Here is a 24,605-nt window from a genome sequence, read left to right as displayed (position 1 = left end):
TTCTATCCAGGCCACTCACCGGGAGGGCCTTTTGATTACCCACTCCCAGAACTATGCCAAACCAATCCATGCCCAACTAATTAACTAATCACATGCCCTTGACCCTAGTATCACACACATCATCCCAGCATCACTCACTCTAGACCCAGCCACCTCTGCAAAGCCTACCTATGAGCACATGGAGCTTTGGGGGAACATCTAGACACAAGCCATAACAGCCTTTTAGGGGGTCCCAGGAGATTCCTATGTAGCTTTCACCCTCTCCATACCTGTATGCCAAAGCCACCTCTCACCCAGTCTCTGTGATGGGGTACCATTTTAAATCCTGAAGCAAAATTCCTCCTAGATGTTGGTTGGTCTCTTCTTAGATCAGGTTGGTCTGTTGGTTGTCACCTGTTTTGCCATGTGCTGAGTCCTTATGGCTGCAGGGTTAGCATCAACTAGGGGCAGGGCACATGGTTCTCGTGTCCTCCTGGATCAGTGTGGAATCCGAGCAGGCATAGGTACAGAAATTCATTTCTCTCACATTTCTGGGGGCAATTCCCAGGTGTCCCTAAGCACCACCCTGAGAACCACCCCTTCTCAGTGTTGCAGTCAAGTAGGAATAGAGCACAGAAACAGGAAGCTGGGGTTCATGCAGGGCTATACACCTGGGAAGGCTCCAGGGCGGAATCCCCTAGAGTCTTCCAGCTTTTGGTGGCCCTACAAATTCCTGGGCATGCAGCCCATCTTCCCCTCTGCTTTCTCTGGCTTCATTCTTGAGGCTTTTTCTGACTCTTATAAGACTGCTGTCAGTGGGTTCAGGGCCTACTGCAATCCAGTGTGATTTCATTTTAGTTGGTTACATTGGCAAAGACCCTGTTTCCAAATAAGGTCACATCAAGAATGAAATCATGACATGAGTCCTTAGACCCACTGCAAATGGGAAAAACAGCAATTATGACAAAATAAAACAAAAAATAAAAACTCAAAGGATATTTATTTGAGATCAGGATTCCCCAAAACCAGCGTCTAGCTAGAGATTCAATGCTTTCTGAAGCCACTGCAGAGTGGCCCAGTGTTCAAAAGAAAACATAAAATTTCAAAAGCAAGGTTCCCAAAAGACATGTAACCATTTGCACTGAGTTTACAAAACTGAAAAACTTAAAGGCCCATGGAGTACATAAAATGAGAGATTTTCCTTCAAAATTATAGTTTGAAATAAGATCCTTACTATTTAGAAAGATCAAGTACAATTAAATCATGAAATATAGAGTTGGGTGGTCCTAGATTGGACTCCTGCATTCTACTTTGGTTTTTGTTTTTTTTGTTGTTGTTATGTTTGAGACAAGGTCTCACTATGTAGCCCAAACTGGCCTCAAACTCTCGGTGACCTTCTTGTCTCAGCCTCCTGGGTGCCAAGATTACAAGTGTGTACCACCAAGCCCGGCTAGACTCTTCTTTTCTTAATGTACTTGCTCTATGGTTTGGGTATTTCACTGTCTTTTCCATGTCTCATTTTCTGCATCAGTATGGTAGGGCTGGTAATACTGCCTGTCCCCAGGAGCTAGCCCAGAGATAAAAGGTGACAGCAAACAGAATGCTTAGTGTAGGTCACAGGTACGTCCATCACAGGACCTGGGAACTGTGTGCGGCCCTGGACAGCTAGCTAGCGATGTGGCTGCACAGGTGGTAAACCCCTAGCATTACTAGGCAGTTTTCGGTTATATTTGCTGTAACTTGATTGCCTGGAGCACAGACTGTACCGGTGACATTGGCTGTGTAGGGGACAGCACAGTGCAGGGCTAATTCCTCTCCTGTACCCACCACCCACGTTTATACTGCTCTCTTATGTATTATATTTTATGGCTCAAGACAAGTGCTGTTCACTGAATCCAGCTCAGGAGATGGGGTACCCATAACTAGCACTTGACTGATAGAAGCTGCTTACTAAAAGTTACCCTGTCATTTTAGGATGCTGATGGTGGTGGAGAAAGAATTTGGTGAGAAGAAGCTCATGAAGTTAGAGGCCAGGAGGATATGAGGAGAGTCAAGTAAGGAGCATTTACCTGTAAGGAAGAAAAGGACCCATCTACATTGCTACCAGCCTGCAGTATCTCTAATGCTGGTCTCCGAGTATGTCTCAGGGATCCTGGGGGCTGCCCTAGACCTTTGAGGTGGGCCCTGTGGACTTGCCCCTCTCATCATCCCTTGGGGTGCTGGGAATCTAACAGCTCTGTGACCAAGATATGAAATTCAAGTGAGTACAGAAGCTGCAAGGCACTCAACTGCCTTTTACTGGGCCAAATGTTAAGGGTGTTTGTAAAAATGTAAAACAGGACTGGGTGTGGTGTTGCACGCCTGCAATCCCAGCATTCAGGAGGCTGAGGCAGGAGGACAGCTGTGAGTTCGAGGCCAGCCTGGGCTACATAGTGAGTTCAAAAAAGTATGGCAAAGACACTCCTCGCACTGTCGTGAAAAATATTTATGTTTACATGTGTGTTTATTATTATTATTTTTAAATAAAAATGCTAACGGCTTCTCACTTTGTGGATGGGGGCTGGGACTCAGTAACGGAGCATGAAGCTCACTCAGGACCCCCCATGCTTAGTCCCCAGTGCCCTGCCGCCTTGATTTTATTTTAATTAGTTAATTTATTTATTTATTGGCACCACTGAGCTATATCCCTGGCCCACAAACTTATGTTTTAAATGTGAACTTGGTAAGAGTAAATAAACACGACTCACATTATGAAAGCTCCTTGGGGCTGTCACTAATATGTAGATCTCTGTCCCAGAAAACCCCAGAACACAGCATTGACCAAGTGTCTCTGCAGCAGGAGGTGAAGTTTGCATCAGGAGAGCATCACTTCATCAGGATGATTTTAAGGAACATGTATAAAGCGAGATGATAGAAAAGCTTTTGAGACCTAGCTGTTTCCTTTGAAATGCGTGTCCCCTTGCTAGTTGTGAGTTGAAATCACAGCCTCAGGGTGATGGCATTTGTGGGGAGGCCCTGGAGATGCGATTCATTCCTGCAGACAAATGGGTTGGTGCCCCACTGGGAGAACAGCCGCACTGAGACGGTTCCACCAGTTGGTTTTGATTCTGAGATTCTCTATCGTGAAAGAAAGGACTTACTAGAGACGGAAAAAATAATCAGTGAAGTAAGGGTCGTGTTGGAGTCGGCCCTGCTAATTCGAAGGGCAGAAGGGCTGGGAGCCAGGGCCCCTTCGGGACTGGGACTGGTCCCATGCGGCTTCGCTGGAGCCTCAGTGCAGGTGACAGCTCACACCCTTTGAGCCTCCTGGTCCTAGGAGTACCTGCCTCATTGCGTCTGGTCTGCTCCAGGTCAAGGGGCCCAGCTGCACCAGGCCCTGACTCCGCCAACAGGAGCTTAGGTCGCCTGTTTCCGGGAAGACCCAATGACATTTTGCTTATTCTCCTTCCTGGAAAGAATGCATCCAGGTTGTGCCCGCTCGATGGGGTGCCAGGAGGAAGATGTTCTCTAATGGTTTCTCGGAAGTCGCCCAGAACCTCGACCCCGGGCTGTTTCACTCCAACACGGCTTGCTGGGTCCGGACCAGGAGCTCCATAAGACAAGTGTCCTTTTTCTCTCGGATGGCAACCTGTCCGTAGGTACCTGTTGAACATGCATCTCATGTTTTCTCTGTCGCTTCTAGAATGTGGCTTTCCCGTGAGAGTGTAGCTTCTGTCTGTTTTGTTCCCAGGGCTTGTTCCTACCGCTTTGGGGCCCTTAAACATCTGGAGAGATAAACACTTGGCTTGTTATTTCTGACCACCTGAGGGAGATTCAGGTGACAAGGCAGGGGAAGAGCCCCAGGGCTGGACAAGAATATTGTTTAAGGAAACAAGAGACCATCTTAGTAGAAGTTCAACGCAGAGGAGTTTTGAGATCCTAACCTTGGGGTAAATACAAAGCACCCAGAGCCCTGTGGACAGAACTGAGATTAGAACGCCAGAGCCTGGAGAGTGCTCAGAGATCAGAGGCTGATCAGGACCTTAAAAATTGCTGTTTCTCCTAACAAAAACAGGACCTTAAAAACTGCTATCTCTCTTTCATTTATTTTGAAGAGTAGCAAGTTTCCATTGACAATAGGTAACGTAGAGACATCTAAGTGATAAATGAATAAAACATAAGATGGAGTAAGCTGATAACAGTATACCATTTTCACCTGGTGCCACATGCCAATAACCCCAGCATTCAGGAAGCTGAGGCAGGAAGATCTTGAGTTTGAGGTGAATTCAATGCCAGCCTGCACTACAAAGTGAGGCCTTGTCTTATACAAACAAACAAACAAACGGTCAACAGTACCATTTTACCCTTTTTTATGCTATAGACCCTGACAATTTTGTTCAACTGTGAACATCAATATTTTTAGATGCGTTTAGCTTTGTATTATGAAGCAATTTCAGACTTATAAAAAAGGTACAAAAAAAACCCCCAACTGTATGCTGTAGTCCCCAAATGTTAACATTTCCATTCCTCTCCTGGAATATTTTTTCCCTGGACCATTTACAAATTAGTTGTAGATACAATTTCCTATTGCCACTAAGCATGTGAGTACATTTCTAAAAATAAGAAATTCTCTTACCTGACCATAGTACAATTATCAAAAATCAAGAAAGTAACATTGATTCGCTGCTATATGCTGCTCTACCGACCTGATTCACATTTTCCCAGCTGTCCCAGCTGTTCCACCACCGTCCTTCACTGCATCTTACAGGCCTGGGGCTGCACTGCAGCTCTGCTCTGTCCCCTCACTGGTGTCAGAGCCTCTGACAGCTGAGATGGTCTGTCCGTCCACTGTGGCTCTCTCCACAGTGAGAAATCTGGGCAGTGAATTTCTGTGACTACCATAGATGGCTTTCTTGTGACCAAGAGGATCCCAGAGTCTGTCTTGAACAGAATCTGACTGTCAAGCCCATGCCAGAAACTGCCTACCTCTCAACCTCTTGGTAGGTCAGAAACACAAACTTCTATACATTTAAACTCTAGAAGCAGGGTTCTGGTAATTGTGACCAAAAACCATCCTTAACTGTTAAATCTCCAAAAGTAGAAATGCTAGGTTACATACCTATGTGTACACACACACACACACACACACACACACACACACACACACACACACACTGCTTACTGCAAAAATATTTTCACAGGTAAACATGAGTGTACCTGTTTGTCCTCAGCACCTCTCAGATATTTTTTATCATTTCGATTTATTTAGATGGTTTTCATAGGCATAACACCTTTCTTTAACAACTCATCTCACGAGATCACAGAACTTTGGAGCTGCAAGAAATCTGAGCAATTATCTCATCAATCCTCCCCTCACACGGCATATAGTTTTCAAAATTGTGTTTTCACCTAAAGTGGTCCTGAGAGGGCAGAGATGATGTGACCACAGGTGGAAGAAGCAGTAGAGCCCAGCCCCAGGGGGAACATGTGCTTCAGGTATCTCAGAGCGATAGTTTACTGATTATAGTGAGAATCATCAAAATCCTTCCCTCCCTCCCTCCTTCAGTGCTGAGGGATCAAACCTGGGCACATGCAAGCCAAGTACTCTACCGGTAAGCTACCGCCATGTAGCCCCGAAATATCTTTTTGGTAGGCAATCCGATAGCAACAGGCTTCTCTCAGGCTGGCCTTAAACTTGCAGTGATCCTGCTGCCTCAGTCTCCCGAAAGCTGGGATCACAGGTGTGCACCACCATATCCTGCACAATAGCAACATTTTAAGGTTACATTGACACAAGGTTATGATTGTTAGGTCAGTATATTGTAGTGGGAGGAAGTGTGTTCTCTGACATCAACTTCAATCCATTTTATTACAGGCTTTACCATTTGCCAGGAGTGGAGCCCATTGCACCAATTTGGCCTTTCTTTACCGTTGACTCTTCCTGTGTAAACTGAGAATGAGATAACAATTATGTCTTCCTAAGATATGTGTAAAGGCTGACATGTGTAGCGCTTAGAACGTATTAGCCAGTATTGTCATTATCATGGCAGTGGGGTGTGCTGAGCTCCAAGCACTGGCTATGCCATAGGAAGAGACATGGATTATAAATGACCCTGGGATGCCTGAACCTCGGAGTGTCCACTCACAAGTTAATGAACCTTGTGTTCTAACTCCCAGAGTCTGGCTGGAGTGCCAGCCTGCTGGCCTTTCCATTGCTGGCTTCAGATCTTTGTACTCTGGCAACTTTGAACCTGAAGTTGTGACAAAAAGGGGGCAATTTATTCCAGAGGCTTCACTAGTGTTCCATGGAAATCGGTCTTTTCCCAGCCTCTGTCCACACCCTTCAATTCACTCTTCCCCAGCAGGTTTATGTTTAGAAGTGCCCGAAACACCTGAAATGGGATGTGAGGCCTTCCTTACAGTGCCTTTTGTAAACTGTTCATATCCCTTCTTGATTCTGGAACAAGTGGAACTGATCTGCTCCAGAGAAGGGGATATATTTGTTATCCAAGTGTCCAGGTGGCCAAGTTATTTACTCCGGAAACAACAGACACACATTCTTGCAATTCAAGGGCCCAGAAAACCTACTACCTTCATCCTGTTCTTCAAAACTTATCCCAGGGCAGAGATTGCAAACCTTTTAGAGCTTTCAGTGACACAGCCTGCTGTGGTGAGTATATTGTAGGTTTTCCACAACTGTCGTCCAGGGCCTGGGAGTGCAGCTCAGCAGTACAATGCATGCGTGGTGTGTACAGGGGGCTGATTCAATCCCCAGAACCATAAATAAATAAGTAAACTTACTCCAAGAAATACTCAGCAAATAGGAATATGCTTAATGAGAAAATTATGGCACAAATAGCATCTGTGGTGAGCATGAAAACCAATGAATTAAGGCTGAGTGTCACACTTGCTCCAAAGGTAATTGCCTATTAATCACGTGAGCTGTTTGGGCATTGATTTGTACTTTGCAGGTTAAAAGGACTCCAGTGGTAGGATCCTTGGAAACTTAGCTTACGACACAGATTTCTGATGAAACTTCCTGCTTGACTCTGTAAAGATGGTTTGATCTTATCTGCAGCCTCTGAGAAACCAATTAAACAAGATTTTTTTCCTGAAATCAACTAAGTTCCTTGCTTATGTTTATTAAATAGGAGATAGTAATGCTTTAACTCCAAATTAAATATTTTTATCGTATGGCTTTGGGTGAGATTACCCATTTCTCTTCACTGTCTCTAAAAATAAAACGTAAGAAAAACACTTACACCTAAGGTACTATTATTCCTCCTCCTCGGCCCTGTGCGGTCCTGAGTTACAGGATGGAAACAGCGAGTCAGCAATCAGCTCTGCAGCGCTAAATAATCAGCTGTGTGATCTTAGACAAATCACTTCCTTGCTCTTTGCCTCAAGTCCTCACTCCACAGTGAAGGCAGACACAGGCTGTTACTCACTTCTTTCTAGTTTTACTCTAGGATGAGAGAGAGGATTGTTAGCTGTCAATACCTTCTGAAGAAAGGAGCTGCCTGTGCACCAAGAGTGATGGGTGGATCCATGCACGGGGGAGGGTCAAGACCTGGGAGGGACTGCAGCAGGGCGGAGAGGAGCTCACAGCCTGGCTGACAGGACCCAGCAATGTGCTCTTACTTGCATGACTGCTGTGCTTTTCCTGATGTAATTTGATATTTATAGTTCTCTGAGGGATAATCATTATGTCCTCTTTTTTTTTTTTTTCCAAATGGGGAGGCAGAAGCTCAGAGGAATGGAGTGATTTTCTCTAACATGAAGGGCGGTAAGAGATGGAGAGGTGGGACTAGGAATTAGTGGGGATGGGGCAGTGAGAACGTCTAAAAAGCTGCTTGTGCACAGAAGTGATGAGACATTGGTAAACCTGCCAAGCATGCCTTTGACAGAACTCTGGATGTCAAATAAAGAGGAGCACCTATTTACCAATAAAGTGGCTGAATCCAGGAAGCACTGTGAGCTTCAAGCCCCGTCCCTTCCCCTTCTCCTCAGCTCCACTGAGGCCCAGAGGGCAAACGGCTCCACACTCAAGGACCAGACCCTCATCCCTGCAGCCAGTGTGGGGAAAGTGAGGCTTGGGAGCCCACCACCACCACCAATCATCCTCCAAGAACTATCAGCTGCTGCCCCTGGCAGGTTTTGGGAAAACTCTCAGTTCTAAAACTGAGTGTTTATTTAACTTGACTCAAAACAGCTTTCCCCCAAGAGGCATTTGTCCAAAACAATCAGTGGCAGTAGTTTCACGTCACACTCCCCTGAGACAGCAGTAATAGTTGAGATAAATGAGAGACCAAAAAATTAAAAAAGAAAAGTTTAAAAATAAGACATTTATAAAGGGTTTTACAAAGTGCAAAGATGCAAATGGTTGGGCTGTGCACAGTCCAGAAAAGATTTGAATCAATGGAAAGAGTTCCTATGCTTGCATGGCAAGATTTAGTGTTATTGGTGGTAGTGGTGGCACATGCCTGTAATCTCTGAACTTAGGAAGCTGAGGCAGGAAGATTGCTGCAAGTTTGAGGCCAGTCTGGCCTACATGGTGAGTTCAAGGTCAGCCTATGCTATATAGTGAAACTGTCTAAAAAAAAAAAGGAAAAAAAGATTTGATATTGTTAAGACAGCAGTGCTTCTCCAGTTAGTTCACTGCAATGCCTACCCAAATTACAGTTTACTTTTTTCAGAAAATGACCAGTTGATCTTCAAATCCACATAGAAATACAAATCACCCAGAATAGCCCAAAGCATTGTTGAAAAAGAAGAGCAAAATTGGATTTACACTTCTCATTTCAAAAGCAACTACACAGAGACCTATAGTAATCAATTTAGTGAGGTCCTAGCGAAAGAACAGATATGTAGATCGATAGAATACAATCCAGAAATAATTGTTACATGTATGGTCACTGATTTTAATAAGGGTGCTGAGAAAAATCAGTGTAGGAACAAACGGATCTGGAAAACTGGGTATCCACTTGCCAAAGAATGATGTTGGAATGCTACCTCACACCAATAGAGGTGATACCACTGAGGCCAGTGGACCACTCCCCTCTACTCACCTAAACCTGGGCTACACTCCAGGGCCAACCCAGTAACTTGCTTTGTCCTGGCACTGGAGTGCCTTGCTGGCACTCCAGAGCTAGAGATAAGACACATGCTTTGCAGATCCTCCTGCATGACCTATACTAACCTTTCCTCATTTGGAGCTCACAGAAGTTCCACACGTATGGACTGCATATTACACATCTAATTATAACAAAATGAATTATAGGAAAGGATTTGCACATTAGATGCAATAGATTCTATTGAAAACATTTTATTGTAATGACAACTGAGAAGTTACAGTCCTCTCAGTGAGATCTTCCCTGACTGTCCCATTAAAAATTTAAACCTGCAGCCAGGTGTGGTGGCATTGGCCTGTAATCCCAGCACGTGGAAGGCTGAGACAGTAGGATCACTGTGAGTTTGAGGCCAGCCTGAGCTACATAGTGGTTTAAAGCTGACATGACTCAGTAGCCCGTCAATCTCATTGTCAGTCATGCTCTGAAAGACACAGTGAGAGACACCCAAGACCTGGCACATTTTAAATTCTTAAATTCAACACATTTGTTGCTCATGCTGTTTCCTTTCTGCCAGTACAAGCCACACACTCTCAGCATAGCCTGACTAAACTTCATGAAACTTTGCTGCTTTTTTCTTACTGCCATGCACTATGGCCAATTCTTTATTGATCATGCACAAGAACCTAGAAACTTGCCTAGGACCCCATCAGTCACACCAACACCTCCATATAAAATAAACCCAAAATCAATCAAAGGACCCAGAACTATGAATCTTTTAGAAAATAAAACAGGAGTATAAATTACTAGTTCTTTGGGTCTAGAGAAAAAATTTGTCAAGATATGTTTTATTGTTTGCTTTGATTTTGAGAAAGGAACTTTCTGTGTAGCCCAGGCTGTTCTCAAACTCATGGCAATCCTCCTGCCTCAGCCTCTTAAGTGCTGAGAAAACAGTCATGTGCCACCATTCCAGGATTGAGATAGGTTTTAAATTCCTCTTTTGTGAATAATTATCGTTCATTCCTCTTTCTCAGGAATGCCTAGGTGAAAATAGAAAATTTCTGAGGAATCATGATGGGTTGTGAGTGTTGATGGGGAACAAAAATGGCATGGGAAACCTTCCCACACAGGTGCATTGTCTGGTCTATTCCAGTCTCACTGAAAAGTTCTCTTATCTCCTGGGATGGCACGTAGATGAATTTTGTGAAGTTTCAGGAGAGAAACTCAACCTAAGCTATTTCTGCTAATTATTAAATATGCTTCCTTATGTTATGTTAAATGAAATGAGTAAGGATAAAATAAGAAAAATAATCACTAATAATTAGTTTGTCCCATTATTAAAAACTTAACCAAAAATTCTGTGATTCTTAACATTCTGTTAGGAAGCAAAGGGGTTTCTTAGCTTGTTTTCTATGTCAAGTGTCAATATATGAAAGTACTGTAACAGCATTGTGTGTATGAGATACATACAGTGTAGACCCTGGTATTTTATATGACTTCACCATATAGGGCCGGGCCGTCACTGGCTATAGCCAGTGACACTGTAGCACAAGATCCTGACTTCCATTCCTGGTACAAAACCCAAAACAAACAACAACAAAAGAAAATCTTACATAACATCACCATATGGAAAGAATTGCACTGGTAGGATTTATAATGCAATGAATAATCTTTAAAGAGCTAATGTACAGTGTTCTATTGAGAATATTTTATTGTAACACTGACTGAGAAGCTAGTCTTCTCAGTGAGACCATCCCTGTCTGCCCCATTGAAAAATTTAAACCTCCAGCCCGGTGTCGTGACACAGGCCTGCAGTCCCTGTACGTGGGAGGCTCAGATAGGAGCATCACCTCAAGTCTGAGGATAACCTGTGCTATCTACTGAGTTCAAGGCCCGCTCAAACTACATAGTGAGACCCTGTCTCAATAAACACCACCCCAACTTCTTGAGCAGTTATGGTTTCCTTCCAAAAAGAACCTGGGTTGTGTATGAGTCAACTTACTATCACACTGGGACTGACTGACGAGGGGGTAGAATAATCTGTCTGTCCCTGACAACTTCCCTTAAGATCTCTAATAAATGCTCATCCAGTGGCTTTGCTGTGGCTTCAGTACTGTCGTTTCTTGACCCCCAAGCTCTGGCCTACTTGTTTTTCAGTTCACCACACCTCATTCATTGTCTGTATCCCAGGGCTTGCTGCAGTTCAGAAGTCTGCAGATTTTCAAATGTGCTGAGTTCGTACTAGCTTCAGGTTATTTTTTTTTTCTATAAAAAAATTAGATAAAATTTACCATTTTAAAGGGTCTGACTAGGGGGTACGGATGCAGCTTACCAAGATGCATGTGACTCCTGGGTGGGTCCTCAGAATGGGGGTAACCATAACCAAGATATAACTTTGGTGTCTAACTTCTTCCCTTAGCATCTTTTCAAAGGTCACCTATGTGGCAAGCACGTTATCAGTGTTCCAATCCTTTATGTTGCTGAATAATACTCAACTGTACAGATGTTTTGTTTGTGCACTCATCAGTTGGTAGACATTAGGTCTATCTCCACTTTCTGGATGTCATAGATAATGCTCTTATGAACTTTTCTGTGAAAATTTTTGTGTGCATATGTTTTCAGCTTTTTGGCTCTATGTGTAGCAGTGAAATTATAGGGTTCTGTGGTAATTCTGTATTTAACTTTTGAGAAACAGACCCATTGTTTTCTCTCTGAGATATTTTTATCAGTCCCTGAGATCATTTGAACATGCCATTTCTTATCGTGGATGAATCCACACATTTAAACTAGTGTATTTAAGAGCTTTTCTTTTTTGGTACTTGGAGTGGAACTCAAGACCTTTTGTACGCCAAGCAGCTGTTAAATGCACCTAGATCTGAGGCAGTCAGCACTGTCTTAGAACCTCGCATATTGCTTTATCCTTGCTTGGTTCACTGTCTTGATGAATGTACTCCTAGGCAGTGAGCAGAGAGGGTACCTATGCCTCGTCATGCCTTGTACTGTGCCTGGCACCATGCCTGGCATGTGAGAGGCTTGAGTGAGAAACAACAGCTCCAGCACATATTCTACAGGAATGACAAATGCTTCTGCTGCCCAGTTCTTCCACTAACCAAAATCTATTGAGTTATAAAGTTTTTGAAAAAGAATATATAGTATATATGTGTACATGTACACATACTGTTATGGTTGATACCTTGTGTCAACTTGAGAGGTTTAGAAGTTTAACTAAGAGACTCACCAGGTAGCCAGGATCTTTACTTTGTAAATATCCTCATCCTGTGCAAGAGGAAGGCACAGAGATTTTGTGAGTGCTATTCTGCCCTGAGATACAGTATAAGAGAGGAAAAGACCAGACTACTCTTCCCCTATTTTGTTCTTGTTGCTTTGCTGTCTTCTGCCATCTTGAAGTGTTGCCCCTGTGCCATGCTCACCTGCCTCAGAGCCAGCTGAGTATGTACTGAAACCTCCACAGCGAGCTAAATAAACCTTTCCTTCCTTATTTTGGGTGTTGGATATTTTGTCCCAGCAACGAGAAAAAAGTAACCAACACACATTCTTATGTCAGTAATATGCTTGACTATTTTAATGACTGGTTTTAAATGTTAATAAAATTTAAGGAATGCTTGTTATATCAAAATTGAAATTATGTTCATATGTACAAAATGTTTCATAAGGAAATCGATACTGTTTTGTTTTGTTTTGTTTTTTGAAATCCAGACTGGCTTCGAACTCACTGTGTAGCTCAGGCTGGCTCTGAACCTGTGATCCTCCTGCTTCAGGCTTCCCAGTGCTAAGATTACAGGTGTGCGCCACCATACTTGGCTCAATCAGTACTCTGTTACTAAATAAGTCTATGTCTGAAAATCTGAAAGAAACTCTTATAGATGCAGAAAATGTTTTTTATGCATAAAGACACTAGCTAAAGATAAAGAATCATTAAAAATTGGAAACAGTATCCATCAATAGGAAATGAAAGATTGTCTGTCTAAATTTTGTAGATATTAAAATGTTCAAGAATAGTCTAGAGGGCCAGGGATATTAGCTCAGCATCACAGCACCTGCCTGGCAAATGTGAGGTTGTGACTTTGATCCCCAGTACAGAAAAAAAAAAAAATCTAGATTGCAGCAGGTATAGTGACCCATGCCAGTAATCCCAGCACTCAGAAGGCTGATACAGAAGGATTGCCACAAGTTTATGGTCAGCTTGAGCTACATAGTAAGTTCCAGGCCAGCCTGAACTCCATAGCAAGACTTTGACTCAAAAATAAACAAATAAAAGAATAAATTAGATTAATGCCATAGAAACTAATATACTGTGGCTGTAACTATTTTAGAAAGGGAAGATCCCTAACTATACCAAGATTATCCTGAAACACTAAGCACATTATGGTGGGTAGTGGGACAATGTACACTTTTTTTCATTTTCTAAATTTTAAATGTTTTATTGCCTTTCTAACTTAAAAGGGTGTAATAGACATTGAAGCAAATGACATGAACTTTTAAAGGCCTTTGTAACTACAATGAACTCTCTGATGACCCTTCTGTTTAGAACTACATTTTGAAAGCACAGGAACAAAGACACAGTACTGTAAGAGATGTCCTAGTCCGACTGCGAAATCAGAAAATACTTTCATCCCAATCACCTGGAAAATGAATTCTCACCAACGTTCAAATCCTATTGACATTCTTCTGTAAAATTTTCCCTTTCTCCATGACACACAGCCTAGGGAATGTGTGTCTTCAAACGAGTGAACAGAGCAATTACCAGGACCTCTGAATTTAATGAGATTCCTGGGTTCTGGATGGGAGTCACACTGCTGGGTCCAGACAGCCACTCAGACATCTGCCCTTTTTGTGTAGGAAAACTGGAGACTGAATAGTAGAAAACAAATTTCTAACACCTTCCAGGTCCTGGCCTGTCATTAACACAGAAAGGCCCTGCAGTGGGCTCTGCCCTGCAAAATACTTTTTGCAAACTGGGAGTTTTATAGAGTATCTCACATCAGTTTGATTGTCCTTCAGGAAAAACAGGAAATAATAATAGAAAATAAAGAGAGAGCCATTGTCTATGCCTTATATTTACATGTTTTGTGCCTTGTCACCTTTGGACAGAAAAAGGAGAGGAGCGGTCACTTTTACCAATTCTGGACTGGCCCCTTTGAGAGGTCTGCTGCTGTAAAATACAAACCAAAAAAGGATTTTGAATTTTCTTTCCTGATTCCAAGAATCACTGCTCTTCAGTTATTGGATGTGGACTTTGGATGTGCAATGATAGTATCTTATCTGGCATTTAGGTCTTATCACTTTAAAGCCTGGACATTGTGAGGAGCCTGGCTGTCAGGCAAGGACTGGCCTCCCAGAGGTGCCCTAGGGGCAAGAAAGTGGGACAGCACGGGCTGTAGGATCACAGCCCAGCACTTCCCCATGCTTGTCTAACTGCACGTGGAATCTACCAGAAGGAAAGGAGCTCTGTGCTGGAAGTTTCCCCCCAATTCCAAAGGGAGTTCTCATTCCATGTGCGGCCAGTCCTGAGTTCCACTTCTCTATCAGTCATCTGATAAGGGTAGGCTGATTCATCAGGAATCCAAGGGGGGGGGGTGGGCAATGCTGTGGCATTGTTATGCTTCACAAGCTCTTTCCTTCTTGCCTTTCTTCTCTCCTTCCTCCCTCCTTCACTTCCTTCCTTCCTTTCTTTTTCTATGTTTTCTTTCTTTCTTTTCATTTTATCACTGACTAAGGCATTGACTAGGGAATAGGTGGGGAGGGGTAGTGGTTGCAGCAGGAATCTCTGTATAACAGATTATAGCTTCCGCTGGAGCATTTGGAATGACATCAGCATTGGGACGGATTCAGTAAACCTTTCAACCTGTGGTGGCTCCCAGAATATACTTCTTGGATGGCACTTGCACTTTTATTTACTGTGGCAGGAACCACCATCCAGCCCACAGGTATCCCTGGGCAGCCCTGTCTCTTCCTGTTACCAGGATCCTGACTTCTGCCCACTAACAGGCCATTGGAGGTTCCCATTGGCTAGGACAACCCTAGTTAATATTATTGCTTTGAATGATTAAGTATTGGCATACATTTAGATATAACTGAGGATACTTAGTTACTTCTTAACAATTTTCAGTTTGAAAGAACTTCAGTTTCAAGAACTACACAAAGTATCCTTTAGTTATTCCCCAAATGGTAACATTTTGCCACCTTGGCTCTGTGTTCCCTTTTCTGTCTCTCTGGTTTATTAACAGGCTTTAAAAGAGTGCTTTAGATTTATAGAAAATTTGAGCAGATAGTACATAGCGTTCAGAAATACCCTGTGTCACTCAGCGTTTACTAGAGAAACAGATGTATCGTATTGTAAGAAATTACAAGCTTGGGTTATGATAGTGAGCCGGAGTTGGATGAGGAAGTGTGCAGAGTGTGTCTGCACACTAGAGGCTGAAAGTTTCAGTCCAAAGTCTGGAGCTCCTGGCAGTGTCCTGTGCAAGTCCATCTGAGGAAGCCAATGTGTCTGCAATAGAACACTGAAGAGGTCTACGCCAGAAGGCTGAAGAGTGCCAGGTGGAAGCCAAACAGTGTGCCCCAGAAGCCAGGAGACAACATCCAAGCTCAAGGCAGAGAGGGAGCTCCTCTAAAGAATCAGCAAGCAGTTCTTCCTCCTTTCCCTTTTAATGCATGCAGGCTACCTTCCCTGGGGGGTGGGGAGTCCTTTACACCCACACCATCTACCTTTCTCTTTCACAGGCTGAGGATGTTTACAAAGGAGGGACCCTGGTCCCCTGCTGAATCACTTAGTTAAACTTCTAAACTTCTCAAATTGACACACAATGAACAACATCCTAGAGGGGTAAGGGCATGTCCTCTACACCTCAGGATGTAGAGCTGCTGAGTTACTTAGTTTAAGCTTCTAGACTTCTCTCATTGAGACAGTATATCAACCATTACACATCTCCACATACAGAGTCCCCTTTCTGTAGCATCTTCATGAGAATTGTACATTTGCTGTAATTAGTGAATCAGTATTGATACACTGACACATAAACTAAAAGCTATCACATTTCCAGAGTTGTCGCCTGATGTTTTTTCTCTTGCATGATCCCACCCAGTGTGTTTTACATGTAGATGTCTTATCTCTTTGAGTTTTCCTCAGCTGCAATATTTTCCCAGACTTTCCTTCTTTCTGATGACCTGGACAGTTTTGAGGAACACTCAGCAGCTATATTGTGGTGGCCCCACTATTGGAAACTGTCAACTGCTTTCCTTATGATTAGACTTGGGTTATGGGTTATGGGTTATATTGGATTAGACAAGGGAGGAGGAGGACAGCAAGGTAAAAAGCTATTCTCCCTATATGGCATCAAGGAGCATATTCTGAACATCACTCATCGCTATTGATATGGACCACGATCAGTGGACTGAGAAGTGTTTGTCAAGTTCCTGTCCTGGAAATATATTCTTTCTGTAGGTTTCGGATCAAAGTCTCTACAGGCAGGAAGAATTGCGCTACACCCTGAAGGCGGAGTATCGACATCATTAATTTGGAATTCTGCAACAGAGATCTGTCTCGTCTTTTCCATCAGTGATTCATTGCAGTGAAACACAACAGATTTATATTTATTTTGTGCTTTGGGTTACAGTGTAACCTACTCCTACTTAGTTGCTCAGATCATTGAAGCTCTGCCCACTGACTTATAATTTATTTATTTTTATAGTCCATGCATCATTACCACTAAATGGAGAAGACAAGGAAGGTGAGAGCAACAGGAAAATTCCCACCCATGAGTATCCCCTGCCTGTTTTCATTAATCAGTAGCTGGACAGCCAAGCCCGGAACAAAGGTGGAGGGGGGCCGCTCCTTTTCACCACGAGACCAACCACCTCATGAAAGCCCTCGTGGCTCCTCCTTGCTTTCTTTCTTGGGTCCCTTGTTTTAAGGGAATCCAGCAACCAAAACAGAATTTGAGGGTCCCTCAAGCAATCCTGTGGAGATAGTTGAGGAAGGATCACTGTCTTTCCCTACAGCAGAGCGGGGCAGTGCCTGAGTCATCTTCTGGACCTAGTCCTGCCTCCTGGACGACTGCAGCCCTGCTGATGTCTGTGACCTCAAGAGAGTCTCCATGCCAAAGCATATCACCAAGATGTTTCTCATGTACAGAAACTGTGAGACAGTATTTGTGTAATTTACCTCTTTTAACCCAGGGCCTCACGCATGCTAGGTGAACAGTATACCCCTGAGCTACATATATAGTCCTTTTTAATTTTCTTTTGCAATCGGATTTTGCTAAATTTCCCAAACTGGCCTCTGACTTATGATCCTCCCACCTCAGCTTCCTGAACAACAAGGATTACAAGGAAGGAGCCACTGCACCTGAATGTTTGATTTTTTTAACTGCTGAACTGTAGTTTAATTTGTCACATGGCCATGGATGACTAATAGATATTACATTTATGGTCTCTAGCAGTAAGGCCTTTAAAACTCTTAACAAGACAATCTCAATAGAGAAAGAAAAAAGATAGGCAAGTCGATGTAGAGGCTGCAGAATTGATCAAAAAGTAAATAAGTTAAAAGTGTAAGACCCAGGGGTTGAGGATTTAGCTCAGCGGCATAAGCGCCTGCTTTGCAAGCAGGCAGTCGTGAGTTTGATCCCTGGTACCGATAAAAAGGAGAAAGACAAAAAAAAAAAAAAAGTGTAAGACCCATTTCTACTGGGCTCTCGAAGATGTGGTTGCTAGGGGCACTTCACATGACTTCATTTCTCTGAAGCTGGTAAATAGAGTAAAAGTTATAAAAATGCACCTGGGAAAAGAGCCAAGAAATAAATAAAAGAATTTCATAATTAATTTTACAAAGATATTTCTATTAGTTCTATTAGTAATGATCAGAAAATGCCCATGTCAGAAATAGTGGTGGAAACCTATAATCTCAGCACTCTGGGAGGCTGAGGCAGGAGAATTGCAAGTTTAAGATTGGCCCAGGCTTGACACAGAGAGGCCCTGTTTTAAAACAACAAAATAAAAAATGGCTGGGAACGAGGCTCAGTGTGAAGGCCCTACATTCAATCCCAGTGTCCTCCTCCTCAAAAAAAAAAAAAAAAAAAAAAATCAAAAAGTAAGGGAATAGCTAAGCAAACATATTAATATAGTTGTATGTTTTCCAGTCATTAAAAATGTAACCAACCTGGGTTTCATGTCCAGAACCATAAAAATAAGTTTAAAAAAGTAAATGTAAACAAGAATATTTGAGCCAAGTATGATGATGCACACCTGTAATTGCAGCAATCTGGAGGCTGAGGCAGGAGGATTGCTAAGAGTTCGAGGCAAGCCTGGAGTACACAGTGAATTCGAGAGGAGCCTGAACTGCACAGTGAGAAGTACACAGGCTTCCCAGCTGATAGAAAGGATAAAGATGAAATCCAGTGCAGTGGTACTGGCAGGTTTCACCCATTTAGGTTCTACTCAGGCATAGCAAATGTGCTCCTCATGCCTGGTCCATGCCTGACCGGACATCGTCACTGCCCCACAGATACACAGAGCACTGGGATCACTGAACTACACCATCCCTGGCTAAGTATAGTTTCATTTTTGTGATAAACTCAGGATGGATATACAACAAAATATTATCAGTGATTAGCTTGAGGTGGTAAAGTCAGAGAGTTTTTGATTCTTCTTTTCTTTACCTGTTGAAGATTTTTCTTTAGCAGAAACATGTTATTTATATAGTTTTAATTTTTATTTATTTATTTTGTCTTTTTGAGACAGGGTTTTACTACGCAGTTCAGGCTGGCCTGGAACTCACTTTGTAGCACAGGCTGGCCTTGGCCTTGCCATAGTCCTCCTGTCTCAGCCTTCTGAGTGCTGAGATTACAGGCATGTACCACAACACCTGCTTTAAATTCTTTAAAACATATCAAATAGATGTAAAGCAGGCCCTGGGGGCTCATGCCTGCAGCCCTGTACTCAAGAAGCACAGCAGGGTGGCTTACATGAACCAGGAGCTGGAGCAGGCTGAGCAAAACCCCATGTCAGCTAAGGCAAAAGTAAAACTTATAAAACACCACTTTTTATTGACTGGCTTTAGTTCTACACAGCTAGAATACAGTGACCACTGATCAGCACAAAGTACCTAACGATGTTATACTTTTTTCTGAAACATACAAAAGACTTTCTAACTAGTTTAATACTGAGTTTATTTGTTTGCACTATTTGTTATGTTTAAAACTTCATCATATAAAAAAAATGAGGTAACAGTATTGACTAGAATAATTTATTAATTAAAGGCATTTCCCAAACCTACCAGATAACAGGAGTAGTTGCTGTTTTGCCTTCCCCTGCACATTCATTTCTTTCATATAAAATTCCCACTTCTTAGCCCCGTGTGGTGGTGCATACCTATAACCCCAGCACTTGGGAAGCTGACGCAGGAGGATTGCTGTGGGCACAAGGCCAGCCTGGGCTACATAGCAAGACCTTGTTTCAAAAAAAACAAAATAAAATTTCTCATTTCCTTTTAGGAATACCAACAGTGCATAATATAGAACCATTTCCCAGGATAAGCCAGTAGATAAATGCTGTGGATTCAAGCATGAAGTCATGAGTTCTATTTCTGGTACGATTTTTTTTTTAAAAAACTATGAAGATTTTCTTTTCTCAACTCGGAAAATGACTAAAGACATAAGAGTATTGAACTTGAGGAACTACGGCAAAATTTTGGTTTGTGAGCCTAATTTATCCCAGAAACATGCTCGTAATACAAACACTTATATATCAAAGTGAATTTCCCTATCAGAAATAATGAAACTCAGATGATTCATTCCAAAACCCAAAAATATTCATATGAAAATGCTTACAATACTGTCATATCATACAGAATAATAAAGAAAATATTTTTTAAAATGAACAAATTAAACTGCACTTACCTTTGTGGCTAGTGTGAGGAAGACCAGAAGAGGAGGGTTACTGGTGACACTTCACTGTCACTGCCGAATCACTGCCGTCTAATGGCTCAATGGAATCTTCTTTTCGTGTAGTTTTCACTCAGTGGCTTCCTTCTGAGGATTTCACAGAAATGTGATGTTGCATTGTGAAACAGACTCATCACACACACTGCTACAGCCTCATTTGGGTAGTGCTTTTTTTTACAAAATTGTGCAGTTTCTCATGTTTTAAAGATCCCCCTAAACTCACCTGAAGTGAGAGACTCCTCTGCCTTTTTCTCCTCCTCCTCCTCTGCAGATACATCTCCCTTACCAGTCTTCCTGCTGGGAGATGATCACCCATGCTCCCCCAGTGAGGGAGCTAGGGCGGGACAGGGAGAGGGAGGAGAGGAAGGAGGGAGCACTACTCTTATTGCAAGACATCACTTGTTTACCAAGTTAAAATTTATTACCAACCTTTGCTCATCTTGCAGAACGCTTGCAGAACAGGTGACTCACAATCCAAGGATCCACTCTACCTCACAGTGGATCTGAGGGGGAAAGTGCCATGCTAGCAGAGAGGGTAGGAGCCAGGGCAGAGGAGGTGCGGTCCTGCGTTTAGATCACTGAGGGCGCCTGGTGAGGCCCTGCACCTGTGGCCTCTGCTTTTCCACATGGCCTCAAAGGCACTGAACAGTGGGGAGCACCTGAGCATGGAGGCCACAAGGTGGTGTAAGGTAATGCTCAGTGAGGGGATGGGGTTATAGCCCATGGCCCCTTGTTCGCCTTCTGCCTGCGGACACCTGTCTTGTCCTGTGTCTAGAGAAGGAATCCATTTCCCTTCTCAGAGACTCTCAGGCTGTGCCCTGGGATTAGCGATTTGTGGAGCTGGCTGCCTCACATAGCTCTCTGCCCCTTCTAAGACTTGGAGAGAGATCTTAAATATATATAATAAATTCTTCAGTGTAAGAATAGAGATAGAGCCCATTTCATCTGCCATCATCCATGCGACAGTATTTGTATGAGGGAGTACAGGAATGCCAAGTATCAATAACACGATCACTGAAACTTCACATAATTCAAAAACACTAGCAAGTAGCCAGGAGTCTTGAGTGTCAACCCCTGAGAGTTCCTGACTGAACTCTGTAATCAGCCTGTAAGAACCAAGACCTGAAGAGAAATGTTTGAGAAAGATCATCCACCCTGGATACACTGCTGCTAAACAAATCAGTACACCCTAAATTTCAACAGTGGCTCTAGGGCCCAGTTTTCACAAGACATTATGACAGCTATCAGCAATCTCGCTTAAGTAATCCAGGGCACTAGTTTATGATCTTCCCACAAAGCATGGAAAGGTGGTAGTTTAATTATATGTTACGATGAAACGTTACTTAGTTCAGGTGTCTCTTAGGAACAGAGAGTTAAAACCAAGAGGCCTCAGGACAAAGTAAAATCAGTGTTCTGTTCTTTGTCTCTGTAATTTGCTGCCACTCATTTGTCATTTGTCACAGTGCCCATTTTAGCACTGTCCATCCAAGATCTAAGGTTGACTTGATGTTATTGGCATGTTTGCTCCTCCCTCCTCTCCTTTCCTCACAAAATCAAGACTCACAGAGATTTCATGTTTGGCATGTAGCATCCAACCAGACGGAAAACTAATACCTGGTCAACAAGCAACCACTGTAAAGGCATAGTTTTTCCTAGCAAAGTTATTACTACAGCAGAATTTGCTCACTTTAAGAAATCCATTTCAATCAGAAACTAAATAGTATGACTTAGACACCATTAGACAATTTAACAAGACTTTGAAAGTCCCTGGTCCTCAAAACAGTAAGGAAAGTGACTGTTTTGGATCCCATTCCAAGGTTATAGGATGACATCCTTACAGAGCTCTACCTTGGCTGGGCCAGTCTCTCAGGCAATGAGACTCATCTAGGATTGTGGAATTGACACTTTTTTACTGCATTTATGCCCTATAGCACTTCCCTGATTGACACCAAAGTATGGTGAACTCACTGGAAAGGTAACTGTGGCTGGGAGTGTAGCTCAGCATAAAGCACTTGCCTCACGTGTATTTGGGAATGTAAATACAACTGCAAAAGTTTTTAAAGTCCTGTAAGATCAACAATTACAGAGTTACAAAGAGTGATAGTATGGAAGTACCTCTTCACAGCTGCTAGATTTGGGAGTGTTCACTGTTTTCAAAAAAGAAAAGAAGGAATAGATAGAAGAATTAGGCATGTCTAAAAAGAACATGGCTTTGTCCCCAAAGATATTTGAAAAATATCTTCCTGATAGTGGGAGTAGTAATATCTGCTACAACAACAAAATGCAACACGGAGCATAATTTTATGTATATAAAATACCAGAAGAGGGAAACCTATAGAGACAGAAAGCAGATTAGTGGTTTTCAGGGCCAGAGAGAGGACTGAACAGAGGCCAAGTCTTTAATGGATTTCTTTTTAGGGTGATAAAAACATCCCAGAAGTAGGTAGTAGTGATGGTTATACAACATCACGAATTTGCTGTTATCACTGAGATGTATAGTTTGAAATGGTTTAAATGGTGTTTCATGTTATAGGTATCTTATCATGAGTTTTTTAAAAACGCAATCAAAAAAGTCTTCTTTTGCTGAACATTAAATACATAAATAAAATGAGGCAATATATGTAAAGGCTCCAAGCACATGAGAGTTACCCAATGCATCATAGCTATTATTATCCTAAATAGAATAACTGCAAGACTCTAAAGTAAGAATATGCTAATTGAGAAAAGCAAGCAGTAATATAGTTAATTTATTTTCAATACTGAGAAAGGAGAAAGAGATTGGGTAGAAGTTAGCATTTTACTGGTATATCTATAATCTGTTAAAGCGTTTAGTGATTCTGTTGTAAAACAATGGGTTTTAAATAATGTTAGCATTTTTTGGATGACTTTTTTTCTTTCACTTTTTGAGACAAGATCTAACTATGCAGTTCAGACCAGTCTTGAACTCACCTGAGAGCCCAGGCTGGCCTGGAACTCATGGCAATCCTCTTGCCTCAGCCTCCTGAGTATTAGGATTGCAGGTATATGCCACCACACCCAGTCAGATGATCTTATTTCAAATGAGATAGATAATGGTATAAGAATTTTCAGGTAAGTCTAAAAAAGGCTGTCATGATATTTTTATGAAGATTATGATAGCTTGGGCCAGGGATGTAGCTCAGAGGCATAAGCACTTGCCTGATAAGCACAAGGTCCTGAGTTAAGATTCCTGGTGCCAAAAACAAAAACAAAAACCCAACAAGATTATCATAGGTAAGTAAGGTTTTAATCTTTTTAAATTTTTTCACAAAAACAAATATTGGTAATGCTAACACTAATTCTTCGTTTGTAAATGTAAACAATATCATTAAAATTATTACTAGATTTAGAAGAGTATTTGCTCTTTATGAGGAGGAATAGTTCAATAGGTCAATAATCTTTATGAGGCGTCACAAAGTTAGCTGAATTCTGATAGCTTATTTGCATGGTTGAATTTAGAGTTTCCAGATTTATGAGTGAAGACAATCCACTCTCAGCCCTTCAGAGCTCTGCCCAGGTTTCAGTTCCAGACACACCAGAGCTACTAAGTTGACTGTTGTGAGTTTATGTGACTTTAATTAGACATAAGTCCTTTAATGACAAACCCTAGCTAATGTCAGAGATGTCTGAATAATCTTTCTCATTTGAAATGAGAAATACAAGCAACTTTTTTATGTAGCAGTGTAAGAAAATGAGCTTGCTTGGCTTTATAGTCAATTTTGTTCTTGCAGCACCTTTTAATCAACTAATGAATTTGTCATTTGCATAGGTAGAAATTTAAGTGAATTGTATATTTTAAGTAAATAATAACAACCATTTAATGAGAAATTGCTCTGACTCCAGTCATTTTCCAAGGACTTTGTATTAGTTCATTTGCACCTTTCCAATAACTCATCTGTTACATTGCTGTGAATATTATTCCTAGCTCCCAAATAAGAAAACTGAGAAGTTGCAGGTCTGGTCCAAGTCAGGACAGGAAACTATAGTATCTAGCTTTCACTGGAAATTCTAATTTGTTTTGATGTTGGCAAACCCAAGCATACCCAGCAGCACGCTCTGCTAAATAAAGATGGAATTTACAATCTTAGGGGCAGGGGCACCCTAATCCTATTCAGTCGCCACAGAAATGTAGTGATTTAACTGTGGCACCAGGGAATTTTAGAGGTAAGAGGAAGTGGAACAACCCTTTTAGATCTTACCTACCCCTTCCTAATTCTGATCAATTAAATCAGCCCCTCCAGCCAAAACATTTCTTTCCTTCCTGTAAATATTCAGTCTTATCATTTTATCTAGCTCACTGAGTCAAATTCCTTATATTTCTACTCTGAGTTACTCTAAGGTATTACAGTAACTGGTCTGTTTCTAGTTTACCCCCCTTACAAAGGAATGACTGTTTTCATCACTGCCTGCATTAAACTTGCAGTGGCTCTCCATTGCCTGGATCAGTATTTCTCAGATTTGTACAGGAATGTGTTATGGTGATGGCTGCATAACTTAGCCATATATTAAAAACCATTCAATGACACATTTTAATTAGGCGAATTGTATGGCATGTGAATTCTAGCCCAAAATTTATTTTAAAATTATAGGGGAACCAAAG

General features: G+C 42.1%; 1 long non-coding RNA gene across 1 annotated transcript; it reads right to left on the bottom strand.

Annotated features, from left to right (window-relative positions):
• Positions 1 to 960: 960 nt before the first annotated feature.
• On the bottom strand, positions 961 to 21,570 carry LOC134475731 (uncharacterized). Its single transcript, XR_010046949.1, has 3 exons — positions 20,211 to 21,570; positions 19,943 to 20,074; positions 961 to 5,716 (listed from the first exon to the last, which is right to left on the bottom strand). It is a non-coding gene; the product is annotated as an uncharacterized LOC134475731 (long non-coding RNA).
• Between the last annotated feature and the right edge of the window lie 3,035 nt (positions 21,571 to 24,605).

This window comes from Cavia porcellus, unplaced genomic scaffold, assembly GCF_034190915.1.
Source record: "Cavia porcellus strain 051 isolate PalLab524CR breed Dunkin Hartley unplaced genomic scaffold, mCavPor4.1 scaffold_4, whole genome shotgun sequence".
NCBI lineage: Eukaryota > Metazoa > Chordata > Mammalia > Rodentia > Caviidae > Cavia > Cavia porcellus.
This window is presented reverse-complemented; position numbering and strand designations above follow the sequence as displayed.